This window comes from Schistocerca piceifrons, chromosome 7, assembly GCF_021461385.2.
Source record: "Schistocerca piceifrons isolate TAMUIC-IGC-003096 chromosome 7, iqSchPice1.1, whole genome shotgun sequence".
NCBI lineage: Eukaryota > Metazoa > Arthropoda > Insecta > Orthoptera > Acrididae > Schistocerca > Schistocerca piceifrons.
This window is the reverse complement of record NC_060144.1, coordinates 319,214,931-319,240,982: the sequence shown is the minus strand read 5'-3', so window position 1 is coordinate 319,240,982 and position 26,052 is coordinate 319,214,931.

Below are 26,052 nucleotides of genomic sequence, written 5' to 3'. Positions count from 1 at the left end.
ACCTGCTGACTCAGGGATCGAGAGTGGCTGCACGATCCGTTACAGCCATGCTTATAAGATGCCAGTGATCTCGACTGCTAGTGATACAATGCCGTTGGGATCCAGCGCGGCGTTCCTTATTACCCTCCTGAACCCACCGATTCCATATTCTGCTAACAGTCATTGGATCTCGACCAACGCGAGCAGCAATGTGGCGATACGATAAACCGCAATCGCGATAGGCTACAATCCGATCTTTATCAAAGTTGGAAACGTGATGGTACGCATTTCTCCTCCTCACACGAGGCATCACAACAACGTTTCACCAGGCAACGCCGGTCAACTGCTGTTTGTGTATGAGAAATCGGTTGGAAACTTTCCTCATGTCAGCACGTTGTAGGTGTCGCCACCGGCGCCAACCTTGTGTGAATGCTCTGAAAAGCATATCACAGCATCTTCTTCCTGTCGGTTAAATTTCGCGTCTGTAGCACGTCATCTTCGTGGTGCAGCAATTTTAAAGGCCAGTAGTGTACTTACAATTAGAAGATAGGGAAATTAGAATTTTCCCCCTACATAATTTTTTGGGTGTCTTCTAAGATTTCCATTCTGATGGACAAATCGTTTATGAAGATCGTTTATATTACTTGCTCGTGTGAGTTGTCGGTAACAGTAAAGAAAACGTATATTTAAGACAGTTTCAACAAAGAAAATACATACATTCACGCAATGAGAAGTAAATAATTTGCTACGTCAGAAACTACGGTGAATGGGATTTCACAGCAATAAATTACGCTGGTCTGATTCAAGGTTTGGGGGGGGGGGGGGCTTTTACGTATATTATAACCTATAATATTTCCTTATTAGTGTCGATATTTCCATTGCCCATTACACGAAGAAAATCCAGTCTGCATATGGACAGGTATGCTCCAGTTCGTCGGCTTGCCACGAGCTGTCGGGATGAATCAGTGAAACCATGGTTTGCTGGGTTCAGGAGAATTTGGCCACTCACAAGAGCTTATCTTTTTTCCCAAATGGTTCAAATGGCTCTGAGCACTATGGGACTTAACATCTGTGGTCATCAGTCCCCTAGAACTTAGAACTACTTAAACCTAACTAACCTAAGGACATCACACACATCCATGCCCGAGGCAGGATTCGAACCTGCGACCGTAGCAGTAGCGCGGTTCCAGACTGAGCGCCTAGAACCGCGAGACCACCGCGGCCGGCTCTTTTTTTTTTCTTCCCTTTATTGTAATTTCATTCCTCTGCCCCACATGGGCAGGGGAGGGCTGGCAGCAGCACAGTCCACCGCTCTTCAGCCAAATGACTTTACAAAAACACAGAAAGGGAGATTCTTAGATATAAAGGGGGTTTAAAGGGGGACATAAAAAACACAGTAAATGGAAATGGTGGGAGTAAAATACACACTAATACGGGGACATGCACTGGGGGACAGTTAAAAAAGTCGACATAAAGGTAAAAGAACACAGCTGGCAAGTCAAAGTGCACTTAAAAAACACTGGAGGCAAACACATGTTAACAGTCGGCCACAGTATAAAAGTAACATAGAGCGCACCAAGAGGCAGGAGATGGGCGGGAAGAGCTTATCTTGATGTAAAACTTTAAGTAACGTTAGAAAGAAAATAATAGTAATGAGTAGTCATGGTGGGATGTCACACCAAGGAGAAATGTACAGGGTGGGGCAAATAAAAATGGTCCGGACTAGTGGATACCATTTATGGCAGCATTGATGGAGCAGGAAAAGACATACAGTTATTTCCAATAGGATGGAGAAACTGCCCTCACAGCTGGACGAACTTTGGAGCACATTTACACAATCGTCACGCCTGACGGAGTTGTCAGCAGAGGTCAGCCTGGTCGCGGCCCCAGTTGGCCACACAGGTCACCTGGTCTATCAGCGTGCGATTACTTCGTGTGGGGAGCCCTCAAGTCTGAGGTCTTCAAGAACTGCAGCAGAATATTTTGGATGAAACTGCAGCAATTGCAGCAGTCCATCTTCGATTCGCCTTCAGCAGCTTGCTGACTGGGACTGAAAAAGTTCCCAGAGATGAATGGTCGTCACTTTTAACATCTGCTGTAGTCAGTTTAGTACTGTGTTTCCTTTCCTCTACTGCTGCATTTTTAATTTTTTTATTTTTTATCCAGGAACTCCCTTCTCCTGGTCGCTCACCCTGTACTAGTAGCAGAGGAGAATGGTAATGCTTATACTGGGGCGGAAGCTAGTCATTCTGTTACTGCAGCACTTGTTGGCTGAAACATTTAATCTAAAATGAATGTCCTCCAGACTAGAGATTTAGAGGACCTAATAAGAAATCCTTGCGGAGTACACAGCAAAGGTGGACTTGCTGTGAGGTATGGGGAAGAGGTGGTAGATTTTTTATCTTGCAGCTTCGACTTTCTTGGGTGAATGATTAAGATTAATTTAAGCATGACATTATCTTTCGGTGGCAGCCATGTGTTAGGGTGCAGAGGAAATAGTTACTTGAAGAAGACTTTTGATAGAGTAAATGGAGTTATCTATAGCTAGGGCTAACATCACTAGTAGTTGTTACGGAATACCCTTGTCGAGCTATTTAAAGCGAATCCTTAAGTATTACTAGAACCGTCGATAAGAATATAATTGACGTTTCCTTTAGGGATTGTGATATAGTTAAGATTACTTTACTTAAGGAAATAGAGCGCTTTTCACGCCACCTGGAGCACAGGAATGAGGACAGTGGGCGTCCTTATCGTCGTCGCGAAAACAGGGAAAGTAAAGACACAACTTTGCTGCGTTTTGGATTTGTTCACCTCTAGTGCGTTAAGTATCTTGTCCAATAAATAAATAAATAAATAAATAAATAAATAAAAATAAAAAATTGTACTATTGACATCAAAATCACGAACATTGTACGTACCAGTACCTAATGCCGCGTTTTTATAATTTGTAACATACTTCTGCTTTTTAGAAACAATCTGTTGTCATCACACACACACACACACACACACACACACACACACACACACTAGTGGCATTTCCTGGAGTCTGTCGCTTTCCTTGACCCTATCTCACACAGTCGATTTACAAGCAGCTTCAACTATTACTTTTAACGTCAGTTTGTCTGTAAGTAATGCCATGAAAAATAAACTGCTGTGTTTACAAGCAGTGGCATTGATCTCCGACTGCTAACTAATACAAAAAAAATAAACGAAATGAAATTTATTAACTTGTTTCGGAACGCTATTACAGAAAACTGTAGGCTGTCTTACAAAATACATTACATTTTCCACGACACCAAATGTGTTGTGTACATTTTTCGAATCTGTATTTCGCAAATATATTTTGCCGTCTGAAAACCTTCTACTTATTTTCGAAAACAAACAGAGTACATAACTAATAGGACCGCACTCAAAACACCTGAAAATGTTTCCCTTTTCATAGCAAATCCTATGCGGCATGGGGAACAGATTGTAGATTGTCGTTATTATTGCAGCTCTGATTTTCCAGGGTGAGTGATTACGTATTAACTTAAATTTGAGGAAATATTGTGAAAATGTGATCAAGGTGATACTAACCTTGATCTTGACGAATCTAAACTTCCACATAAGCACAAATCTCCAAAACGTCTCGATCAAGGTAATAAGGAATACATCAAATTCAAAACGCTTGAAGAATTTTTCAGGAAATCGTGTACTGAAGTTTCCAACCAGTTAATTGTTCACTCAAGAGTAGATTCGACAGTCAATCTGCCAAAATTTTTTAAATCGCTGGAAAAATTTACTCTTAGACATCCTACAGGCGTCGATCGAACTACAAAATTTTACAAAAATGGTTGTGGTGGAGAGAGTTTGTACACTTCGTTTGCTTGCTCATTACATTTCCTTTGTCATGCCATTCTAATGAACAAAGGAGACTGCTCCAGTTAAGAATACTGGGAAAGGAGAAAAATCTGATTGGAAAGAACAATGGACAAGGGTTATGAATGCGTACAGGAACATTCAAATGTCATTTCAAAATGTTCAAATGTGTGTGAAATCTTATGGGACTTAAGTAATAAGGTCATCAGTCCCTAAGCTTACACACTACTCAACCTAAAGTATCCTATGGACAAACACACACACCCATGCCCGAGTGAGGACTTGAACCTCCGCTGGGACCAGCCGCACAGTCCATGACTGCAGCGCCCTAGACCGCTCGGCTAATCCCACGCGGCAAATGTCATTTAAGATCAACAATGTTGCAAGATCGATTCAATCATTGCTGTTTGACACATTTACTGTGATATTACCGATAAACCAGAATCAGACTGTTTGTTAACTACATTTATTTCGTGACACTCAAAGCACAACCCATTTTTTTACATTATGCAAGCGACTTTTTGTAGTGAAAGGATTTAACAAAGTAAATAATATTTTTCATTTTGAATTGTATTTAAAATGGGAGCCTCTTTTTTGGACGACGACTCACTCATACAGAACATGAAGCTCCGAGCTTGATTTGTTGTGCTTAAAAAGACTGTAAAAAGATCTTTCTCCACAAGTTTTGGAGATGCCATCTTTCCAGAAATGTCTTCACATTTGTATAGCAAAATATCCTTCAATGTTGGTCATTTCCAGACCTTGTTGTTGGGCTTCATACATTCGATTAGAGTTCAGTTGTCTTCTATTTGGTAACTACCGAAAACCGTTGAATAAACTACATTTGACAAACAGTAGTCAAGTTTTGCAAATGAATGTATAGCTTGCGCTCACAATAATATCACATTTGGTGGTTAGAAATGTGATTCAGAGTTACTTGACACCAAATTATGTGACAAAAACTGTTGGCTAAAGTAGTCCATTCTTGCGTATTACGTTGACAATTTTTTAAATGAACGTGTTTGTATGGTTTACTTTATAAAAACATTAAAATGAGAGCAGATAAAGTTAAAAAGTATGAAATTTGAAAAAAAATCGCTTAATGACTTATCAACAACCTGTATCCTTTAGCGGTGCCTGTAAAGACAGAAGTTTTTATTTTATCTATTTATTTATTTAACCTGATCTGCTTAGGACTGTCAGGCGTACTCTTACAACGGAAAAGAGTTTCACACATACAGTGCCTTTTGTCTATCATAGTTTCCTAAAAAAATAACCACTTTAATATGCAAATGTTATTAAAATGATTCGAGTGTCTGAAGTGGCAATGTTAGTAAATAATGCTGACTACGAACTAATAAAGTCAATATTGGATTACATATAATATTACAGCTGCCGCCACTAATAATAATAATAATAATGGCAGACACAAAAAGAAGTTATAGGTGCACAAGATAGATGTGACTGATATAGCGAGCAGTGGGGAAATGAAATATAAGAAGACTGCTCCAATTAAGAATACTGGGAAAAGAGAAAATCTGGTTGGAAAGAAGAATGTGCAAGGGTTATGAATGCATACAGGAACAATCATCATCCTTATTGTTGCTTTAGTAGATACGTCATTAAATGTCTTCTGAAACTGGAGATGTTATTAAGTTCTCTAATATAATACGGGAGATTATTCCAGAGTCGGTTTCCTGCTACTGGAAAGGACTTGAAGAAAGTGACTGAACGATGGAGTCGAAAAGAAAACATTTTGCTGTAATGAAAAGGCTGCTTTTGCCGCATTGTTCAGATAAGAGCGTTAAAGTCGAGGATAAATATGAATAACAGTGTACGTAAATAAGAAGACAGAGGGTATGGAAATCTCTGCGCCTGTCTGCACGCAGCCCGGATAGCTGTGCATATGATAGTGAAATATGATCCAGGAGTCGAACATCACAGATTAAACGAATACAGGCATTCATAACCACTTCCAGGCGGCGTGAGCTTTACTGAGAAAGGCCTTGCAGGATAACATCGCTGTAGTCAAGAACTAGAAGTATAAGTGCTGAGGAGTAAACAAAACAATAATTTTTCACTATGACAAATGAGCCATAACGAAACCCCTGGTGGCCAGTATATGAACTAACAAATAACTATCCGTACTAAAGACACGGCTGCTACTTATAGGAAAATCATAGTTCTGTCACTGCTATCAGTAACTGGTGCCTTTGACAATGGACCGAAATTTTTTTCCTGTTTGGGCTGAAAGTAACACAGGCTTAAAGCAGCCCTAGTTTACGCTATAGCTGTTTAAGTTAAATCTTATAACTCAATTTTGAACCACATTTATTTTTCCAATTGCTTTCAAATTCTGCGTAAATATTTATGTAGCATCGATGCATTAACCGATGTAATGACCATACAGAAAGGACTATTCACCTTGGCTGCTACTCGCCACCCCTCAATTTATTTGTGCTGCTATGACACCAGTGACACCCCTCACGTTATGCCACTGGGAAAGAATCACGTACACAATGTGATCAAAAGTATACAGACATCCCCAGAAACATACTTTTTCATTATAGGTGCATTGTGCTGCCACCTACTACCAGGTACTCCATATCAGCGACCTCAGTAGTTGTTAGACATTGTTTAAGAGCAGAATGGGACGCTCCGCAGAACTCAGTGATTGGTTGTCACTTGTGTCATACATCTGTACGCGAGATATCCACACTCCTAAACATCCATAGGTCTACTGTTTCCGATGTGACAGTGAAGTGGAAACGTGAAGGGACACGTACAGCACAAAAGCGCATAGGCCGACCTCGTCTGCTGACTGACAGAGACTGCCGACAACTGAAGAGGGTCGTAATGTGTAATAGGCAGACATCTATCCAGACCATCACACAGAAATGGTGAGAAAACTAGGATTTCATGGTCGAGCGGCTGCTCATAAGCCACACATCACGCCGGTAAATGCCAAACGACGCCTCGCTTGGTGTAAGGTGCGTAAAAATTGGACGATTGAACAATGGTAAAACGCTGTGTGGAGTGACGAATCACGGTACACAATGTGGCGATCGGATGGCAGGGTCTGGGTATGGCGAATGCATGCTGAACGTCATCTGCTAGCGTATTTAGTGCCAACAGTAAAATTCTGAGGCGGTGGTGTTATGGTGTGATCGTGTTTTTCACGGAGGGGGCTTGCACTCCTTGTTGTATAGCGTGGCACTATCAGAGCACAGGCCTACATTGATGTTTTAAGCAACTTCTTGCTTCCCACTGCTGAAGTGCAATTCGGGGATGGCGACTGCATCTTTTAAGACGACCGAGCACCTGTTCATGACGCACGGCCTGTGGCGGAGTGGTTACACGACAATAACACGCTGTAATGGACTGGTCTGGATAGAGTCCTGACCTGAACAGAACAGCTTTGGGGTGTTTTGGAACGCCGACTTCGTGCCAGGCCTCACCGACCGACATCGATACCTCTCCCCAGTGCAGCACTCCGTGAGGAATGGGCTGCCATTCCTCAAGAAACCTTCCAGCACCTGATTGAACGTATGCCTGCGAGAGTGGAAGCTCTCATCATGGCTAAGTGTGGGCCAACACCATATTGAATTCCAGCATTACCGATGAGAGCGCCACGAACTTGTAAATCATTTTTAGGAAGGTGTCTGGATACTTTTGATCACACAGTGTAACTATGAAATGTTTGGGGATGGGGGTGGAAAAAAAGTGTAGTCCATGCCGCATGAATACCTATACCTTATTCATTTAGTATGTAGGTTGAGAGCACTTAATTACAACAAACTTTACACATAATTGCAAACCTTTCCGGAACTTTTTCTCGCTTACAACCCCCACAAAATGATGAAAGGAGAAAAATTCATTCCTTACTACATTTTCGCTGTTCATGCAGTAAAACTTGCATATCTGGCATGACATTTTAATTTATTACTTCTTTACCACTTACTGTATTCGCTAAACACTTTATAGGTGGTGTTCACATATAGCATTGAATGTATATGCAAAAGTATATCATTGTCCGACACATAGGTCAGAAGATATGACGCCATAAACAGTGATTACGAGAAAAATTGCCGGATCATGCGTGAAGTTTAAATTTATTACTTCTTTGTTACTAACTCTATACGTAATATATTTCGCAGACGGTGGCCACGTTGAAAGTACCTACAAAAGTATATCATTATATGGCACATACGTCAGGAGATATGACGTCATAAACACGGACATGCGTGAAAAAGGAACTGTAAGGCGATATTCGCTAGTGACACAGGTGAACTACGTGTACAAATTTGTGTGAAACGTGTTACATATATGTGACATGTGCGTTCGCAGGATAAGCCTGGGGTAAAAAGTGTCTCTTAAACCTCTGAAATGATTTCAATTGTACGTCATTCACATGCTAATTACTACCTGGAAAGCAATACTGTTGGGTTAAGAACGAGAAACCTCCTATTGGGATAGAGGTAACAAGGGGGAGAGAGAGGAGGATAAGAGGGAACAGACACAGATAGAGGAGGGGGAGGGGATGAAGAGAGAGAGGACGAGTGGGTAATGAACAGAAAAGGAAGATGAAGACATGGACAGAGAGACCGAAAGGGAGGATATGGACAGAGAAAGAAAAGAAGACGATATGGACAGAGTTGGAGGGAGACATGGCCAAAGAGATGGGAGAGAAGGAGATGGGTTGAGAAACGAAAGAGGACGATATGGACAGAGAGGGAGGCAGGAGGACATGGACAGAGAAAGGGACGAGTAGGAGATGAACAGAGTGAAGGGAGAAGAATAGATGAACAGAAAGAGGTGGAGATGTACAGAAAGAGGGGGCAGCAGATGGAGAGAGAGTTGGAGGAAAAGGTGAAAGAGAGAGACGGAGCAGTTGGGTAGGGGGAGGTGGGAAATGGACAGATAAGAGAGGCAAGGAGGTAATGGACGTAGAGGGGTGACATACAAGGGAGAGAAGGAGATGAGCATAGATGGGGATAGGAGGGGATGGGCAGAGAGGGAAGGAGAGGGATGAGGAGCAGATTGAAAGGAGGAGGAGATGAACAGCAACAGGTGTCCCTTCCTGGTGAGAAAGAGAGTGGTGATGGGACAGAGAAAAGAAAGAGGAAGAGATGGACAGAGAGGAGTGGAGGAGATGGACAGCAGAGGGGGCGGAGGAGATGGAGACAAGGTGGAGGAGTAGATGGAGAGAAAGAGGGTGAGGAGGAGATTGGAATAGATACGTACCGTGGCATACTCAGCTGGCCATAGATCGCTTTTTCAGCCTATTTCTATGTAACACACAACATTTATTTATGTCGGGTGTCAGTTGCCAATCCGTGTACTAAGACCGATCGCCGGCAATTCTTCCTGCAGTTCGCTAGTTTTCCAGCGTTTTGACTTCTCTGTACACCACTCGCAAACAACCTCAGGGTGCTTCCTACGTTATTCATTATGTTATTTACATGCACAGTGAATACAAATAGAGTTATTGAGTGTATATATTTCTTCATAGCTTTAACTCCCTTAAAGTACATCCAAAATTACTTTTGCGCCTGAAGATTTCTCGTTGTTGAGAATGGCGTGCTTGATCTGTTTGCTAGGTACTCTTCAGTCCAATCATAAAGCTGGTCTGATATTTCGTGCGCACAGCTGTAAATTGTGTCTAACGCTTTCCGGAAATCAAGGAAGTATAGGAATTATGTCAGAATTCCTTGAGGCAAATTATAGGTGATATCGATGCGTTTTAATGAGGCCCTGTTCAGAATGAAACCGTTTGTGCGGGATATGTTTAATCAGGTACTCCCATTAAGTGCACATAAATATGACTATGGGAATCTAACGCATGTACTAAAGTAACTTGATAGTCGCAGCTTGTGTACCAATCGTAGCAGCATAAGCAGAGTTCATAATCGTTGAGAGCAGCTAATGGCAGAAGAATTGTAAACAACGAGTTCATGTGCTTGCGGAGGAAGTGTGGGAAATGATTGACTGAGAGAGAAAGACAGAGAAAGAGCGAGAGGGAGAGAGAGAACGTGACCTACGTTTTAGATGTCAGTATTACGCAGTGAGAAGGTAGCCTTCCCTAACAAAGGTAGTCAGCGGAATTTCCCACACTATCACCTCACGTGATACCCGACGACGGTGGTGCCCTGTTAGCCAGTACTCCGCCATTCACTGTCGGAGGAGTTAAGAGAAGCAACGTGGTGGAGGATGTTGAGGAAAGGTACAAGCTCTTCCTGAAACGAAATGTTCAGTAACAACACAGCATTTGTTCTGGCTATTAAATATGCGGTATCTGTACCGACAAACAATTATCAACGGCAGTGAACAACTTTTAGGCATTTATATTCACTAGAGAGAAAAGTGTATCTCACTGAAGACCTTCAATTCTGGTTACATTTCTACAATTATTATGTCTCTGCATGCATAACAAAGGAAGACCGAGTAGTGTCGGACACGCAGATGTAAGCTTTTCTCGAAGGTTGTATTCAAATGTTTTTCACACTAACAATAGAATTATGAAAGTCGGTGTCATAAGAATACACTTCCTTTATTCCTTTTTCCGCCTTTTGCATTTCGGTCGTCTAAATTTTTCAGAGGATTTTATCAGACAAAATTGTTACGTGTAAAAAAGTGATTTTTGTCTCAAATAAGTTTTAATTGAATCGTAAAAGATGGAAAACTTCAACTTGTCTATTAGCTCACATTGTCAAAAATCTGTCAATCTGTTCCCAGCAGACACCTGCTGGTGGCTGCAAATTCGTGGCTGCACTTGCCCTCAGCCTAAGGTCTTCACATCTTTTCATAAAATCATAGTAAAAATCTCTATCCTCCGTCATTGTTTTCTTATGTAAACGATGCACTATTTTCAGTTGCTCTGTTGATTTTTACACAATATTTAAGATTTCATTATCACTCAACGGATAAAGCTACTATATAAATATTTAAGATGATCGTACAATAATGTTACCTGTTCATCTCTGAATGTTCTCTGAAAGAACTTTTTAGCTCCTCTAACAGGTCTCATAGCCACCTCTTTGTTTCCTGTTCGTCACTGAATGTTTTCTGAAAGAATAACACATCTCAACACCACCTCTTTGTTTTCCCATGAAGTATTTGGTGGAAATTAATATCTCTCACTCGCTTCCCTCATCGTCATTTCAAGATGACTGACTTTTTCTGCGGTTTACGTCATGTTATTTTGGTCCTACGAGTATCTATATCTTCTCCAACTTTGCCTATTAAAGAGAAAGACCATAAAAACTTAAGTTTTTGTGCTATCTGGTTTGCCTGGCACAACCCGAAATTTCTTCGTTCTATACAGTTCAAACGTACTGGTGTGGTAATTTAACATTGTCATTGTTATTACCTACTTTCTAACAGGGCACACCATTCCAAAGTTATGTTCATGGACAAGAAAACTCACTAGGAACAGATAATTTGTTTCCACTCCGAGACGCACTGTTGTTTTGATTCAAAATAGTTTTCGTAGTATTGTTCCTCCATTGTTCACGCTGCAGTGGGGTGACAGGTGTAGTCACTATCGCTAGAAATCAAGAACAGTTGTCCGTTACGAGACACAGTCCGATACTGACCGACCACTCACCAATAGGTGAGAGAGCGTTCGCTGTATACTTTACACTGTGAACATACTGAAATGTCGAGATAATAGTTTACGGTTTGATGTATCAGTATCTCAGTAGTATTCGAAGCATGTGAAATGAGGTAATTTAATCTAGAAAAAACTCGTATGAAAAACGAGAGAAGCGCAGTTTCAGACTGAACTCAATAAGCTCAAAGTACATCATATGGATCGACACTCATTTTAAGACGAGGGAAACAGACACATTTCTTTAAATGCGAACATTTTAGGTTATTCTTTACCGTGACTGATATTGATATCTAATCAGAGAACAAGTTTACTATTACAAGTCATTGTTTATTTACACTCACAACGCATTTAGAAGGTATAAACCTCCATCTTGAGGTGGATTCATACGTATTAATACGACATGGTGCGTGTTGTGTTACAATTTTGGTATAACCTGTGGCCCTGTCGAATGGAGAAACAAAACACTAATTTAGAAGATGGTTTTTGGATGTTTTTCACAAAAAAATTAAACTTAAATGTTATTGTGAAAATGGACCACCTCCAGTGGCCACAGGCTCCTTTCTCTGCCGTAATACATCACTTATAAACCGTTACACTTTGTAAAGAACGATGGTGCCTGGAAATTGCTGGTTGCAAAGAACATATAGTAAAAATAAAAACATTATTTCTAAGTGCAAAGAATACATAACAAAACAACACTACTACTTCAGATTAAGTTTTAAAACATTGTGAAAGTCTTTGATTGAGTTGATGAATACATATGTTGAGTAAATATGACAAGTTGGATAAAAATCCTTTCACGACTTGTTTATGTAATCAGGTGACATGTTACAAATCTTAAGTGGAAGAATTATGTTGCCTACAATGGAAAAATTATAAATAAATAACAATTTTGGCTTGGGCTGAGAGATAGATCATGAAAGGAATGCGAGAAGTAGAACTAAGTATTGAGAATTCTAGAGCAGTGGGCTTGTTAAACTTACATATGTTACGATTTACATCTATGAAAATGCTGAAGTATTACATTGATAGCGAGTTAAAGCTGTGAAGAAATATATACTCTCAATAATACAAACAGATATATTTACTATCAGAATAACATGTGGTACAAGGTGTTGTTTTATTTGGCTGGAGGTATTGAGTTTTGAGAGTTCGGCGTAGGTATTCGTCAACTCAACCCAAGATCTTTATAATTCTTTGAAACTTACTCTGAAATAATAGTGTTGTTTTGTTATATGTTCTTTGTACTTCGAAATAATGTTCCAATTTTTGCTATATGTTCTTCACACCTAATAGTTTCTAAACACCATCTGTGTTTACGAAATGTAACCGTTTATAAGCGATGTGTTACGACAGCGATAGGAGACTGTGCCCACTGGAGACTTTCTATTTTAGTTGTTCCATTTTCACAATAACATTTAAGTTTATCTTTTGTCAGAAACGTCCCCAAAACCATGATCTGAAATCGTGTTTTGTTTCTCCACTAGACAGTGCCACAGATTGATTACCCAAAGTCGTAACACAACAAAAATACACACACACACAATATTAATGCATATAAATCCACCTGATGGTGAAGGTTTAAGTCTTTGGAACACGCTGTGGATATAAATAAACAGTGAGTGGTAACAACAGACACAATTCTGTTTTAGAAACAATGAGATTTCAGCCTCGAGTCGTGTACACTCAGCTTGAAACAACCACTTCTCATTTTTTGACTCTGTTGAGGGAATAGAAGTAAATTTTGAGAAAATATTTACACGATAGTACGGATGTAGTATTTCCTGCTATGATAAGGACTTTGGTATCCATGAAGAACAAAGTTTGCCCATGATCTTACAGATTAGTGCGAAATGTAGATAGGCCCAAGGATTCTGCTGTATGCCGGTGAGAGACCCGAACAGGATGAGTCCTGACGAGGAGTTCTCTGAGGTTGAAATTATTCCTCTGAAATTGTCTTAAATATATGTTTATAGTTCTGCAATATGGAGCCTCTTCTGTAAGCACTGACAACAGTCGTTCAAAGCTCTGATGCATCACCAAATGGCTCTAAGCAGTACAGGACTTCACATCTGAGGCCATCAGTCCCCTAGACTTAGAACTACTTAAACCTAACTAACCTAAGGACATCACACACATCCATGCCCGATGCAGGATTCGAACCTGCGACCGTAGCAGCAGCGCGGTTCCGGACTGAAGCGCCTAGAACCGCTCGATCACAACGGCCGGCGACGATGTCTGAGCGAAGTAAAAGGTACGAAAGTTCATTTAAACGTATCCTCGCTTAATGTTGTTTGTTATTTTTGTGGCCAACACGACGAGTTTGGCCATCGGAGAACAAGAAAGAGCCGTGTTAAACTTACTGATCATTATATATACCGTGGAAACGCCAGCAGTGCTTTGCAAAAAACATCACCATTCACAATTGGAATGTATTATTATAATTATTTGTGTTCTATTCAGAGAAAGCATGGAAACTATAATGAGTACTTGCATTACTACGGGCATTATGACAGTGGTTAGGGCGTGATGCAACTCACATGTCCAACAGAGAGTAAAATTATACAGGAAAGAAAATGTTCAATACTAGAACAAACGTTCGACGATATCGAACGTACGAGCATCACATAGTACATTGCGTGCTGTTGATCGGAGATTAATTTTACTTTCTTTTATTTCCTTACGATGCGATCACAAAAACATTTCACAATTTATACAAGTATAAATAAACGAAGTGCGGATTTCACTCTGCTTACAAAACGTTGACATCCATCCACTGTTGCCTTTTGACAACGAAAAATGCCTTTTGTAGCATGCGCTTTTAGCCGTAATTTTATTCTTGTCGTATCATTGCGTAGATGGCTGCTTAGGGGCCTTAACAGGTTCTGTAATGAAGCTTCTCATCTAATTTTTCATCTATAGTTTGTTGATGACCACTGGCTGATCGAAACCGGTAAATTCTAGAACGCTTTTTTGCTTGTGACTTAAGAGAACCGAAGAAGGTAATCAATCAAACTATAATCTCTATTGAAAACACGTCAATAGAAGAAAATCATGATCCAAGTAACACCGCTGGTAGCTCTACATTCTGTACTGCATGTTTGAACAGGTCCGTATATTCAAAGAAATCAGTTGGTGAGCGCTGCAAGATCCGTAGGTGCCCCGATCGTCACAGTGTGTTAAGGACCAGGGCTGACTAGCGTTTGCAAAATCTTTGTTGTATGTTGTCTGTGGCTGCAAGCGAATATCCATGTGAAACGATTCAAAGTTTCCCTCGTGTCAAGTCCAAGTGCTGTATCGAAGGCCGTGGCAGTTACCGCAGTATCGTGGCCATATTTAAACTCGTACACAAAAGGCACGCGTACTTGATTTGCCTGCGTGCTGTATCTATAATGTGTGCGGTGAAGCAGCATGCCAGCACTCAAAGAGCTTTTCATTCGGGCATATCCACACGTACTCTTGCTCGAATATACTGACATCTAGCAGGCTGTGGAAATATCCACTTTACGTCGTCTCGAAACCCAGTGTATTACATACAGCGACATGATACCTGACACGATGACGTTTCGTACATAGTAGTAGTAGTAGTAGCTTTATTCATCCGTAGATCTCTTTTTAAAAGGGTATAGGACATGTCAAAGTATTTACAAATTTAGATCAATTTAAAATAATCTAATTCGTATACACATATATTTACAGACTTCTAGTTAGAGACTTATTAAATAATGTAATGCCACATTGTTCACTCATATCTCACTATCAGTCACTGCACATACTATACCGGTACACACATTGTTTCATAACACTTCACTCACTACACCCCCCCCCCCCCCCCCACACACACACACACACGCACGCATGCACACGCACACACTGGTGATCTCTGTGGTGATCTCTGGGCCATTTTCTGTACCGCAACTTCCCATATGATATCCTGAAAAACTGAGTCAGCATCCCTCCATAATGAGCGAGATGATGAGCTCCGAAAGAGGAAGAAGTGTTAGTATTGTGCTGTGCATAGCTTGCGAGTAAGTATTTCTAGAAAGTAAAAAAGACGAAGGAAAAAACATAAAATTAAGATGTTATGTGGAATGCTGGAATTTTATAATCATTATTATTATTAGTTATTTGTATAACGATCTTTAGCAAACTCCTTCTCTGTTTTAGCTAAGTAATCCTTCAATGCATAAAATGTATTGCATAACAGGTCCTTTTTAACTGCCTTTTTAAATAAGTGTATTTTGGTAATTTCTTTAATCTCTTTTGGTAATTTATTATACAGTTTTATTCCTTGGTAAAAAATGCGGTTTGAGTTTTATGTTTATTTTTTCTTGGTAAATGTAAGTTGAGTCTATCTCTTGTTGCATGGTCATGGACAGAGTTGTTTGTGCAGTAATTACCAATGTTATTTTTGATGTGTACAACTGACTGGTAAATGTATTCACATGGAGCAGTTAAAATCGCCAGTGTTCTGAACAGATCTTTACAATGAGCCCGACTAGTATTTTTGGTTTTATTCTTATGGCTCTTTTCTGGAGTTTGAAAACTGTGTTCATATTTTGTGCATTTGTTCTCCAAAAAAGAATTCCATAGCTAAGAATTGAGTGTACATACGAATAATATGTAAATACAACACACTGCATGTTACACACTGATGATAGGATTCTAAGGACATAACGAAATGTCACTCGTACTCACTCTTGCAGTTTGTTTTATCACGTTGCCAGACAGTAATCTCGTATCAAGAATTGCATCGGAGTAAGGATAACAATGCTCGACATTTCCGCATTACAAGAAAACATTCACGTATTACGGTTTGGCCGCTTTTTCATTAATCGACGAATACACCCATGTCAGAGCGTTTCTCTCTTGGCGTTTCAGAAAATGAGTAAACATGTTACCATATCATATGAGGTGTCGTGACAGATTCAGCAGTAAATGTTGCGTTTGGGAATGTCTAGAATACAACCACTCACTATTATTAGTGTTCGGATACAGACCATTCCAGACACAGACCATCTAGACACAACTGGACACATGACTACAAAGTGGAGTCTTGTACAGACACCGGAGCTAAAGAAGTCACAGATTTTTTTTTGTGCCTAATGTAAATCCCAGCAGGAGTACAGCTGCGATTTATCGGGATCGATTGGACAACTAAACACTTGTGAAAAACGAGTTGATCACCATAGCACGAAGAACCAAATGCCCTAGAGGAAACCAGAACTGCAAACTTAACGAATAAGGACTCGCCATCAAACAAGATATTCGAAGAAATCAAAGTCGTTCTCGAAAAATCATTCACAACCTGTCAGACTGGCTGTAGCGTGCGTGTCAGCTTGCAGCGTGTACCCTACTCTGGTAGCAGTTGCGTGCTTGGGACTTCTATGTTAAGTAAGTGCACGCTAAACTCAAACCACTACAGCTGTCCGAAGTATAAATTCATACTGGGGCAGCAGGTTCTGTTGATTACTAGTGGATCGTTGAGGGATTAATAGTTATTAATTTGTTAGCAGTGAAGAAACCTGCATTTCAGATCGGTAAAGGCAGCTGTCGCTCCATCGTAGTGGGAAGCCAGAGACGCTACTTCTCAAACGCACAGCAACATGCTTTAAATCTTTGACTGTGAAAGTAATATTCTCCGCAAAATTCATATAGTTTAGGTATTTCTGATTACCATTCCAGTCAATGGTAGATAAATAGATTTAAATTCACTTACAGATAATATGGAAATTAGCACATTAGTTCTTCAGCCTTCAGAAATCAGTTGAAGTAAGTTTCGTCGCACTGTTAATCAACCAGAGATGTGGTTAATATAGCTAACTCTCATAATTCCAGTCTTTCAAGATAATACGCTATCAGCAATAGTTGCTAATTCATAATCCAATGAAAATCAGGTAAAGCAATTTCTTTCAGGTAGCTTCAACAAAATTTAGCCGTGGCGGCTCATTTCAATATCGATAATTTTTAACTGCCGTCTCACCACGGGACGAAAAAATGGTTCAAATGGCTCTAAGCACTATGGGACTTAACATCTGAGGTCATCAGTCCCCTAGACTTAGAACTACTTAAACCTAACTAACCTAAGGACATCACACACATCCATGCCCAAGGCAGGATTCGAACCTGCGACCGCAGCAGCCGAGTGGTTCCAGACTAAAGCGCCTGGAACCGCTCGGTCACCGCGGCGGTCTTCATTGTGCGGTTGTCGCTGCCTCACCTAGTCTTCAAAGGCGGCCGCTAGAGTCGATTCTTTGTAATTTTGAAGTAACTTGTCTTAAAAAAAATTTCCACTGTTAATATTGTTGTGGTTAAGTAATTGCATTTCTATATCTTGGGCCTAACTTTTTTCTAGATTTTTAACTGTTTTTGTTTTAAAACTCTTCTGCAAGAGATTCAGTTGTTCGAAGTTTTAATGTTTGTTTTCCCTACGTTTTCGAAGCGAGTGGGCCATTTAAGCATGTTGTGAGCTCCGGCTGATGGTAAGACCCTAGGGAGTTTGTTATTAAATTTCTTCCAATGGTTCAAATGGCTCTGAGCACTATGGGACTTAACATCTGTGGTCATCAGTCCCCTAGAACTTAGAACTACTTAAACCTAACTAACCTAAGGACATCACACACATCCATGCCCGAGGCAGGATTCGAACCTGCGACCGTAGCAGACGTGCAGTTCCAGACTGTAGCGCCTAGAACCTTTCGGCCACGTCGCCCGGCTATATTTCTTCAAAATGTTCAAATGTGTGTGAATTCCTAAGGGACCAAACTGCTGAGGTCATTGGTGCGTAGACTTACACACTACTTAAACTAACTTGTGCTAAGAACAACAGCCTGCCAGTGTGGCCGAGCGGTTCTAGGCGCTTCAGTCCGGAACTGCGCGACCGCTAGGGTCGCAAGTTCGAATCCTGCTTCGGGCACGGATGTGTGTGTGATGTCCTTAGGTTAGTTAGGTTTAAGTAGTTCTAAGTTCTAGGGGACTGATGACCTCAGATGTTAAGTCCCATAGTGCTCAGAGCCATTTGAACCATTTTTTTAAGAACAACACACACACCTATGCCCGAGGGAGGACTCGAACCTCCGGCGGGAGGGCCGCTCAGTCCAGTCCGTGACACGGCGCCTCAAACCGCGAGTCCACTCCACGCTGCAGTCGTAATGTCCATTGCCTATATGATGACCGAATCCTACAACCCGTTGGGGCGACGCAGTGCCTTCGTCTGTTCAAAAGCAAATATGTTTCTTCTTCGCTGCTGTGTTCTTCCACTGCAGACTTTTTGTCGCGTTGGCCCTGCTTGCTTGCGGCCGTGTGCACGGCTCCCCAGCATTTCCTAGCGCAGCTTGCTACTTGTTTCCAATGGCGCGTCCTGGTCGTCTGTGCTGAAGTTGAATATACGTAATCTGACTTGCAATGTTAAGGAAATTTTGCTGTCGGCCAAGAGGCCTTTCAAAATGGTTCAAATGGCTCTGGGCACTATGCGACTTAACTTCTGAGGTCATCAGTCGCCTAGAACTTAGAACTACTTAAACCTAACTAACCTAAGGACATCACACACATCCATGCCCGAGGCAGGATTCGAACCTGCGACCGTAGCGGTCGCTCGGCTCCAGACTGTAGCGCCTGGAACCGCACGGCCACTCCGGCCGGCCAAGAGGCCTTTGATTAACTAGCTTCGCAGAGGAAATTTTCCCTTTATTGTTTAATACATATTGCATTCTTGTTCTAAATTTTATTGTAAATTTTTTGTGTAAACCTTTGGGTAAGCTCTATCTTATCTTAGTCATTGTTTATTTTTTGGGGGTCCGCCTAATGTCCTGAACTTAAATTCACTTGAAGAAATTTACCTAGAGTTGTTTTAATGATAGTAATTGGCTGGTTTATTTAAAATTGTTTAATTTAAAAATTTTAAGAAGACCAATATTGGTAAAGTCTTATTTCTGGTATTTGTTTGAGATTTTTACTGTAATTTAACGGCTGTCTTACTCACCAATTTGAACTCTCGTAACGACAAATTAATTTCAATTTTTCTACCCGTTTTTCAAGCGGGACCTGTTCTCAAAGAAAAAATATAAAAATAAATGTTGTTGTTGTTCAAGGGCAAATTATGTTAGTTAAAGGGACCAAGTCCTTCCATATCATTTCCCTGATCCTGGTAATTCTCGATTTCAAAAGCCGCCACACGAACATATTATTATTTTCAAGTTTTCAAACTGCTCTTGGCAGCGTACTATGATAGCCATGTAATGAGAATATTTACATTGTGTACCTTTAAGGCGAAGAATTTCGTGGTAAGGCCAGGTGTGAGTAGAGAACATAATTCCAACAGTCATCATTTCATTTTTCAACATATGTCTTCAGTGTCGGTGTCGCGGCTGGTTCTCTGCATCGGGCCTCCTTCTGAGGCTGATGGCTGTCGACTCGGGAAGGCTGGTGTCCAGCGAGGCTATCTGCCGATTTTCCCTCCGCTTCCTCCAGTGTCCATGATGAACGTCAAGCAGACAAAGCAAACAAAAACATACGATTGTATTGTAGTATTACATGTTAACAGGAAAATATGTGAATAATTATAATAATACTTTAGATATTCATCACTACTTATTGTACCAAGTATCGTGCAGCGGTGAAGATTGAGGTTATACAGTATACATAGATCTATACCACTATATAACGACAAGTTGTCGTTTAAGGTTGTTACCACAAATCTCGATAAGTAATCTCCTGATTTACTTCAGATTTTTACACGATGCTCTGATAAACATTTGGACACACACACACACACATACACACACACACACACTCACACACACACACACACACACACACACACACACACACACATATATATATATATATATATATATATATATATATATATATATATATAGTTGTTCAGGGATAAATAATGTTAGTTAAAGGGGCCAAGTTCTTCCATGTCATTTCCCTGATCCTGGTAATTCCCGATTTCAAAAGTCACACCACAAACATATTATTATCATCAAGTCTTCAAACTGTACTATGTTAACTTCTGTACATGGGCATTAAGACAGGATACTCTAGATGTATCATGTATTTTTTTAGTGATAAAACCACATTTACCAATAATATACATGAGGGTGAGTCACGTAAAACTTGCACTGCAAATATTGCAGAAATGGAAAGCGCTACTGATGTGCGGTTTTCGCAGAATGGATTGATTGTCAGGAGCTGGTATTGTTAACCTATCAACAGACTGTAATAGTAGAAAGTGTACTTTTTATGCAAGCATACACTTATTAAAAGCAAGAATGCCTATTGACACTAAAAAACTAAAAATAGGGTAGACTAGAACGTCAGTGATATTTGTTCCAGGATTCTAGTGCGCATTGTTTAAGAGATATCGTATTTTGAAAATTTCCCACGTCAACACTTGTTTGTGCTATGCAACCTACATAGTTGCTAGGTACGATAATGTTATGTTTTCTTACAGTGTGCTTGTGCGTTCCTTGAGTGCACTGCGACTTGCTGGTCAGTTCGTGTGTGACAATCTAAGCAGTAGGTTGTGAGTGAACGATGCGATTTACCTATGCAGAAAATGCCGACATGCTAATGGTGTATGGAGAGTGTAGTAAAAATGCAGTTCTTTCTTGTACGGTGTATGTGTCAGTATATCCCAATAGACGTCAACCATCTCGGCAATTTTTTGTCAACCCCCTCAACCAGTTACGTGAAAGTGGTAGTGTAACACGTAGTCAACATAACAGAAGGAAACAAATGACTGCAGAAGAGGAGGAAATTAATGTTCTTGCTGCAGCTGCAGTTGATCTACACGTTAGCCTTCACGCAATCACACGAGGAAGCGGCATGAGTCAGGCAAGTGTCCTCTGCATTCTCCATCGACACAGGCTCCATGCGTATCATACCTCTCTGCATCAAGAGCTGAATGGTAACGATTATGAGAACTCTATCGCCTTGCCGCAATGGATACACCGGATCCCGTGAGATCACCGAAGTTAAACGCTGTCGGGTGTGGTCGGTACTTGGATGGGTGACGATCCAGGCCGCCGTGCGCTGTTGCCATTTTTCGGGGTGCACTCAGCCTCGTGATGCCAATTGAGAAGCTACTCGACCGAATAGTAGCGGCTTCGGTCAAGAATACCATCATAACGACCGAGAGTGCGGTGTGCTAACCCCACGCCCCTCCTATCCGCATCCTCCACTGAGGATGGTCTCGGTAGGCCACTCGTGGCCTCAAGACGGAGCGCTATACATGGCCATTGGGACAGGATACTCCAGATGTATTATGTATCTTGTTTAGTGATGAAGCTTCATTAACCAATCATAGTCAGGTAAACAGCCGAAGCATGCAGTAGTGGTTTTTTGACAGTCACCGTTAGCTTCGTTAGGTGAAACATCAGGGTCCATGGAGTGTACAAGTGTGGCATGGGGTAGTGAACCATCAGTGCATATGTCCATTTTTCATAGACGGTACACTGAATGCGCACAAGTATCGCAACCTCCTAACAGACTATATTCTACGGATGCTAAATACATTCCTCTACAGACTAGGAGGAACCTGTGGTACCAACATGATGGCTGTCCAGCCCATAGTGCATGAAGTACTACAGTATGTCTTTGCGAATTGTTTCCACATTGTTGGATTAAACCCAAAGGATCTGTACCTTGGCCAGTCCACTATAGATTTGATGCCTGTAGACTTTTTTCTGTGAAAAACTCCGTGTACAAGGACATACCAACTATACCCGATGATGTACAATGACGTATTACAGCAGCCTGCTCGGATATATCCGCTGAAATGCTTGCACGTGTGCAGCAGTCGTTCTGTACCAGACTAGAAACGTGTGTCGCCGCTGCCGGTGGTCATTTTGAACGCAAACTGTGATGATCAGTTGTCTCATTACTAGTCAGCATCCACATAATTAGTGCATGCACTTTAGTGTATGCTACCACAGGCATTGCGGAAGTATCAGTGTGGGAAACTTTTCAAAACACGATATCTCGTAAACGACTCGCACTAGGATCTTGCAACAAACACCACCGACAACCTAATTATCCTACTTTTAGTTTGTTAATGTCAATAGAATAGATATTGTTCAATTTAAAAAATTGTATTTTCGCACAAAAATACGTTTTCTAACTATTATTACAATCTGTTGATTGACTAACAATACGAGTCCGTGACTACCAATCCATTCTATGAAAAACACGTTCCATTTCCGCAATATTAGAGCTGCAAATTTCAAATGATTATCCCTGTATAGTACGTAAATGGGACACTTTAAAATTTTGCACACGGACAGACAAAGGCTACAAATTTTATATATATATATATATATGTGTGTGTGTGTGTGTGTGTGTGTGTGTGTGTGTGAAACTTTGTTTAACGTTTTTGCTATGAACCTCGAAATACCCTTGACCAATTTATTACAATTTGTTCATGATTCTCTAATAAACGTTCGAACGGAATAGAGGATATACACTGACGAGCTATTACACTATGACCACCTGACTAGTAGCAAGCATGTCCACCTTTGCCACGGACAACAGCGGCGACGCGTTGTGCCATGGAAGCAATGAGGCCTTGGAAGGTTGCTGGAGGGAGTTGCCAACACATCTGCACACAGGGAGGACACCTAATTCCCATAAACTCAGGGGAGGGTTCAAAATGGTTTAAACGGCTCTGAGCACTATGGGACTCAACATCTGAGGTTATAGGTCCCCTAGAACTTAGAACTACTTAAACCTAACTAACCTAAGGACATCACACACATCCATGCCCGAGGCAGGATTCGAACCTGCGACCGTAGCGGTCGCGCGGTTCTAGACTGAAGCGCCTAGAACCGCTCGGCCACAACGGACGACTCAGGGGAGCGGAGCCACCGTCAATCACATCAAAGATGTGTTCGATCGGGTTCAGATCTGGCGAGTTGGGGGGCCAGCACATGAATTGAAGTTCACCACTGTGTTTCTCGAACAATTACACTCCTGGCTTTGTGACATGGCGCATTATCTTGTTGAAAAATGTCACTGCAGTCGTGAAACAAGATTGTCATGAAGGGGTGTAAGTGTACGGCAACCAGTGTACGATACTCCTTGGCGATCATGATGGAGCTCCGCTAGAGCTGAGATGCCAACGTGAATGTTCCAAAGAGCATAAAGAGAGGCCGTTAGCTTGTCTCCGTTCCGCAGAACAAGTGTCAAGGAGCTGTTCCCCTGGAAGACGACGTATTCATGCCCTCCCGTCGGCATGATGAGGAGGGTAACAGGATCCATCAGAGCATTCAGCTCTCTGCCACTGGGCCGATGTCCAGTGCCGATGGTCACGAGCCCATCTCAGTCGTAGTTGCCGATGTTGCGGCGGCATATGCATGGTCGTTGCCTTGGAAGCCGATCGTAAGGAGTGTTCAGTGCACTGTGTCTTCAGACGCACTTGTACTCTGCCTAGCAGTAAAGTCCGATGTTAGTTCCCTCACAATTCGCCGCCTGTCCGATTTTACCAGTCCGCCCAGCCTACAATGTCCAACATCTGTAATGATGGGTGGCCGCCCAACCCCACGACGTCTGGACATCGTTTCACATTGGTACTCCACCTGCAGAAGATAATCAGCACAGTGCTCCTCGAACACCCGACAATTCGTGCAGTTTGCGAAATGCTCGTGCCAATTCTCCAGGTCATTACAATCTACCCTCGGTCAAACTCAAGCAGACTGCGCGCCTTTCCCATTGTACACGCGGGCAGCAAGTTCACTGAGATTACATGCACCGTGCGTGTGTCTGTCTAGCAGTCATTCCTCGTCAGGTGTCGCTGCCATCGACTGGCCGGGTTAATATCGGTATAGGTCGGTGGTTATAATGTTCTGGATGATTAGTGTATATAAGGGGAACTATTGTTAGCCAAAGTCTCGAAATGTTCTTCACCGATTAACCTCAAATTTTTATATGGTTCTCTAATGAAAGATGAGATGTGCACAGGCTATGTCTTTTTCCTAAATATACTCGACATATGAATGTACACTGACATAAAAAAACACAAAACCAAAATATAACTAAAGTAGAGTAGTGAAATTTCGGGAATATATTTCTCTAGGTGACATATTTAAGCGATAAACATTGCAAGATCGCAGGTTAACGCAAGCATGAGAGAAGCCATTACAGATGTAAAATTCTGGTACATATATAACCGGTGTAACCACAAGAATGTTGAATGCAAGCATGCAAACGTGTAAGCTTTCATTTGTACAGATGCCCGATGTCAGCTTGTGGGATGGAGTTCCAAGCCTGGTGCACTTGGTCGGTCAATACAGGGACAGATTCGTTAATGCTGGTTGTTAATTACTCTGGAGTCGTCGTCCGATGATGTCCAGTATGTGCTCGATTCGAGACAGATCAGATGGTCGAGTAAACCAAGGCAACATGTCGATACTCTGTAGAGCAACAGCGGTAGGTGGGGGAGCGTTATCCTGCTGGCTGCAAAACATCCACTGGAATGCTGTTCATGAATGGCAGCACAACAGGTCGAATCACCAGACTGACGCACAGATTTGCAGTCAGGGTTCGTGGGATAACCAGCAGAGTGATCTTTCTGTCATAAGAGATAGCACCCCAGACCATTTGTACAGGTGTAGGTCCAGTGTGAGCAGCACCCAGACAGCTTTTTTGCAGGCCCTCAACTGGACTCCTTCTAACTAACACACGGTCCTCACTGTCACCGAGACAAAATCAGCTTTCATCAGAAAACACAACAGACCTCCACTCTTCCCTCCAATGATCTCTTGCTTGACATCACAAGTCACAAATGGCGCTGATTTGGGGTCTGTAGAATGCACGTTATAGGGCGTCTGGCTCGGAACTGCCTTTGAAATAACCTATTTGCACACTTCGTTGTGCCATTGTGGTGCCAACTGCTGCTCAAATCGCTGCTGTAGCTGCAGGACGATGCGCCAGAGCCATACGTCAAACACGATGATCTTCCGTCTTGGTAGTTCCACGGGACCATCCGAAGCCTAATCTTCTTGCGACTGCACATTGTGGTGACCATCGCTGCCACCAGTCATGTACAGTGGCTACCTTCCTGCCAAGTCTTTCTACACTACTGGCCATTAAAATTGCTACACCAAGAAGAAATGCAGATGATAAACTGGTATTCATTGGACAAATATATTGTACTAGAGCTGACATGTGATTACATTTTCAACCAATTTGGGTGCATAGATCCTGAGAAGTCAGTACCCAGAACAACCACCTCCGGCCGTAATAACGGCGTTGATACGCCTGGGCATTGAGTCAAACAGAGCTAGGATGGCGTGTACAGGTACAGCTGCCCATGCAGCTTCAACACGATACCACTGTTCATCAAGAGTTGTGACTGCCGTATTGTGACGAGCCAGTTGCTGGGCCACCATTGACAAGACGTTTACAATTGGTAAGAGATCTGGAGAATGTGCTGGTCAGGGCAGCAGTCTAACATTATCTGTATGGAGAAAGACCCCTACAGGACCTGCAACATGCGGTCCTGCATTACCCTGCTGAAATGTAGGGTTTCGCAAAGATCGAATGAAGGGTAGAGCCACGGGTCGTAACACATCTGAAATGTAACGTCCACTGTTCAAAGT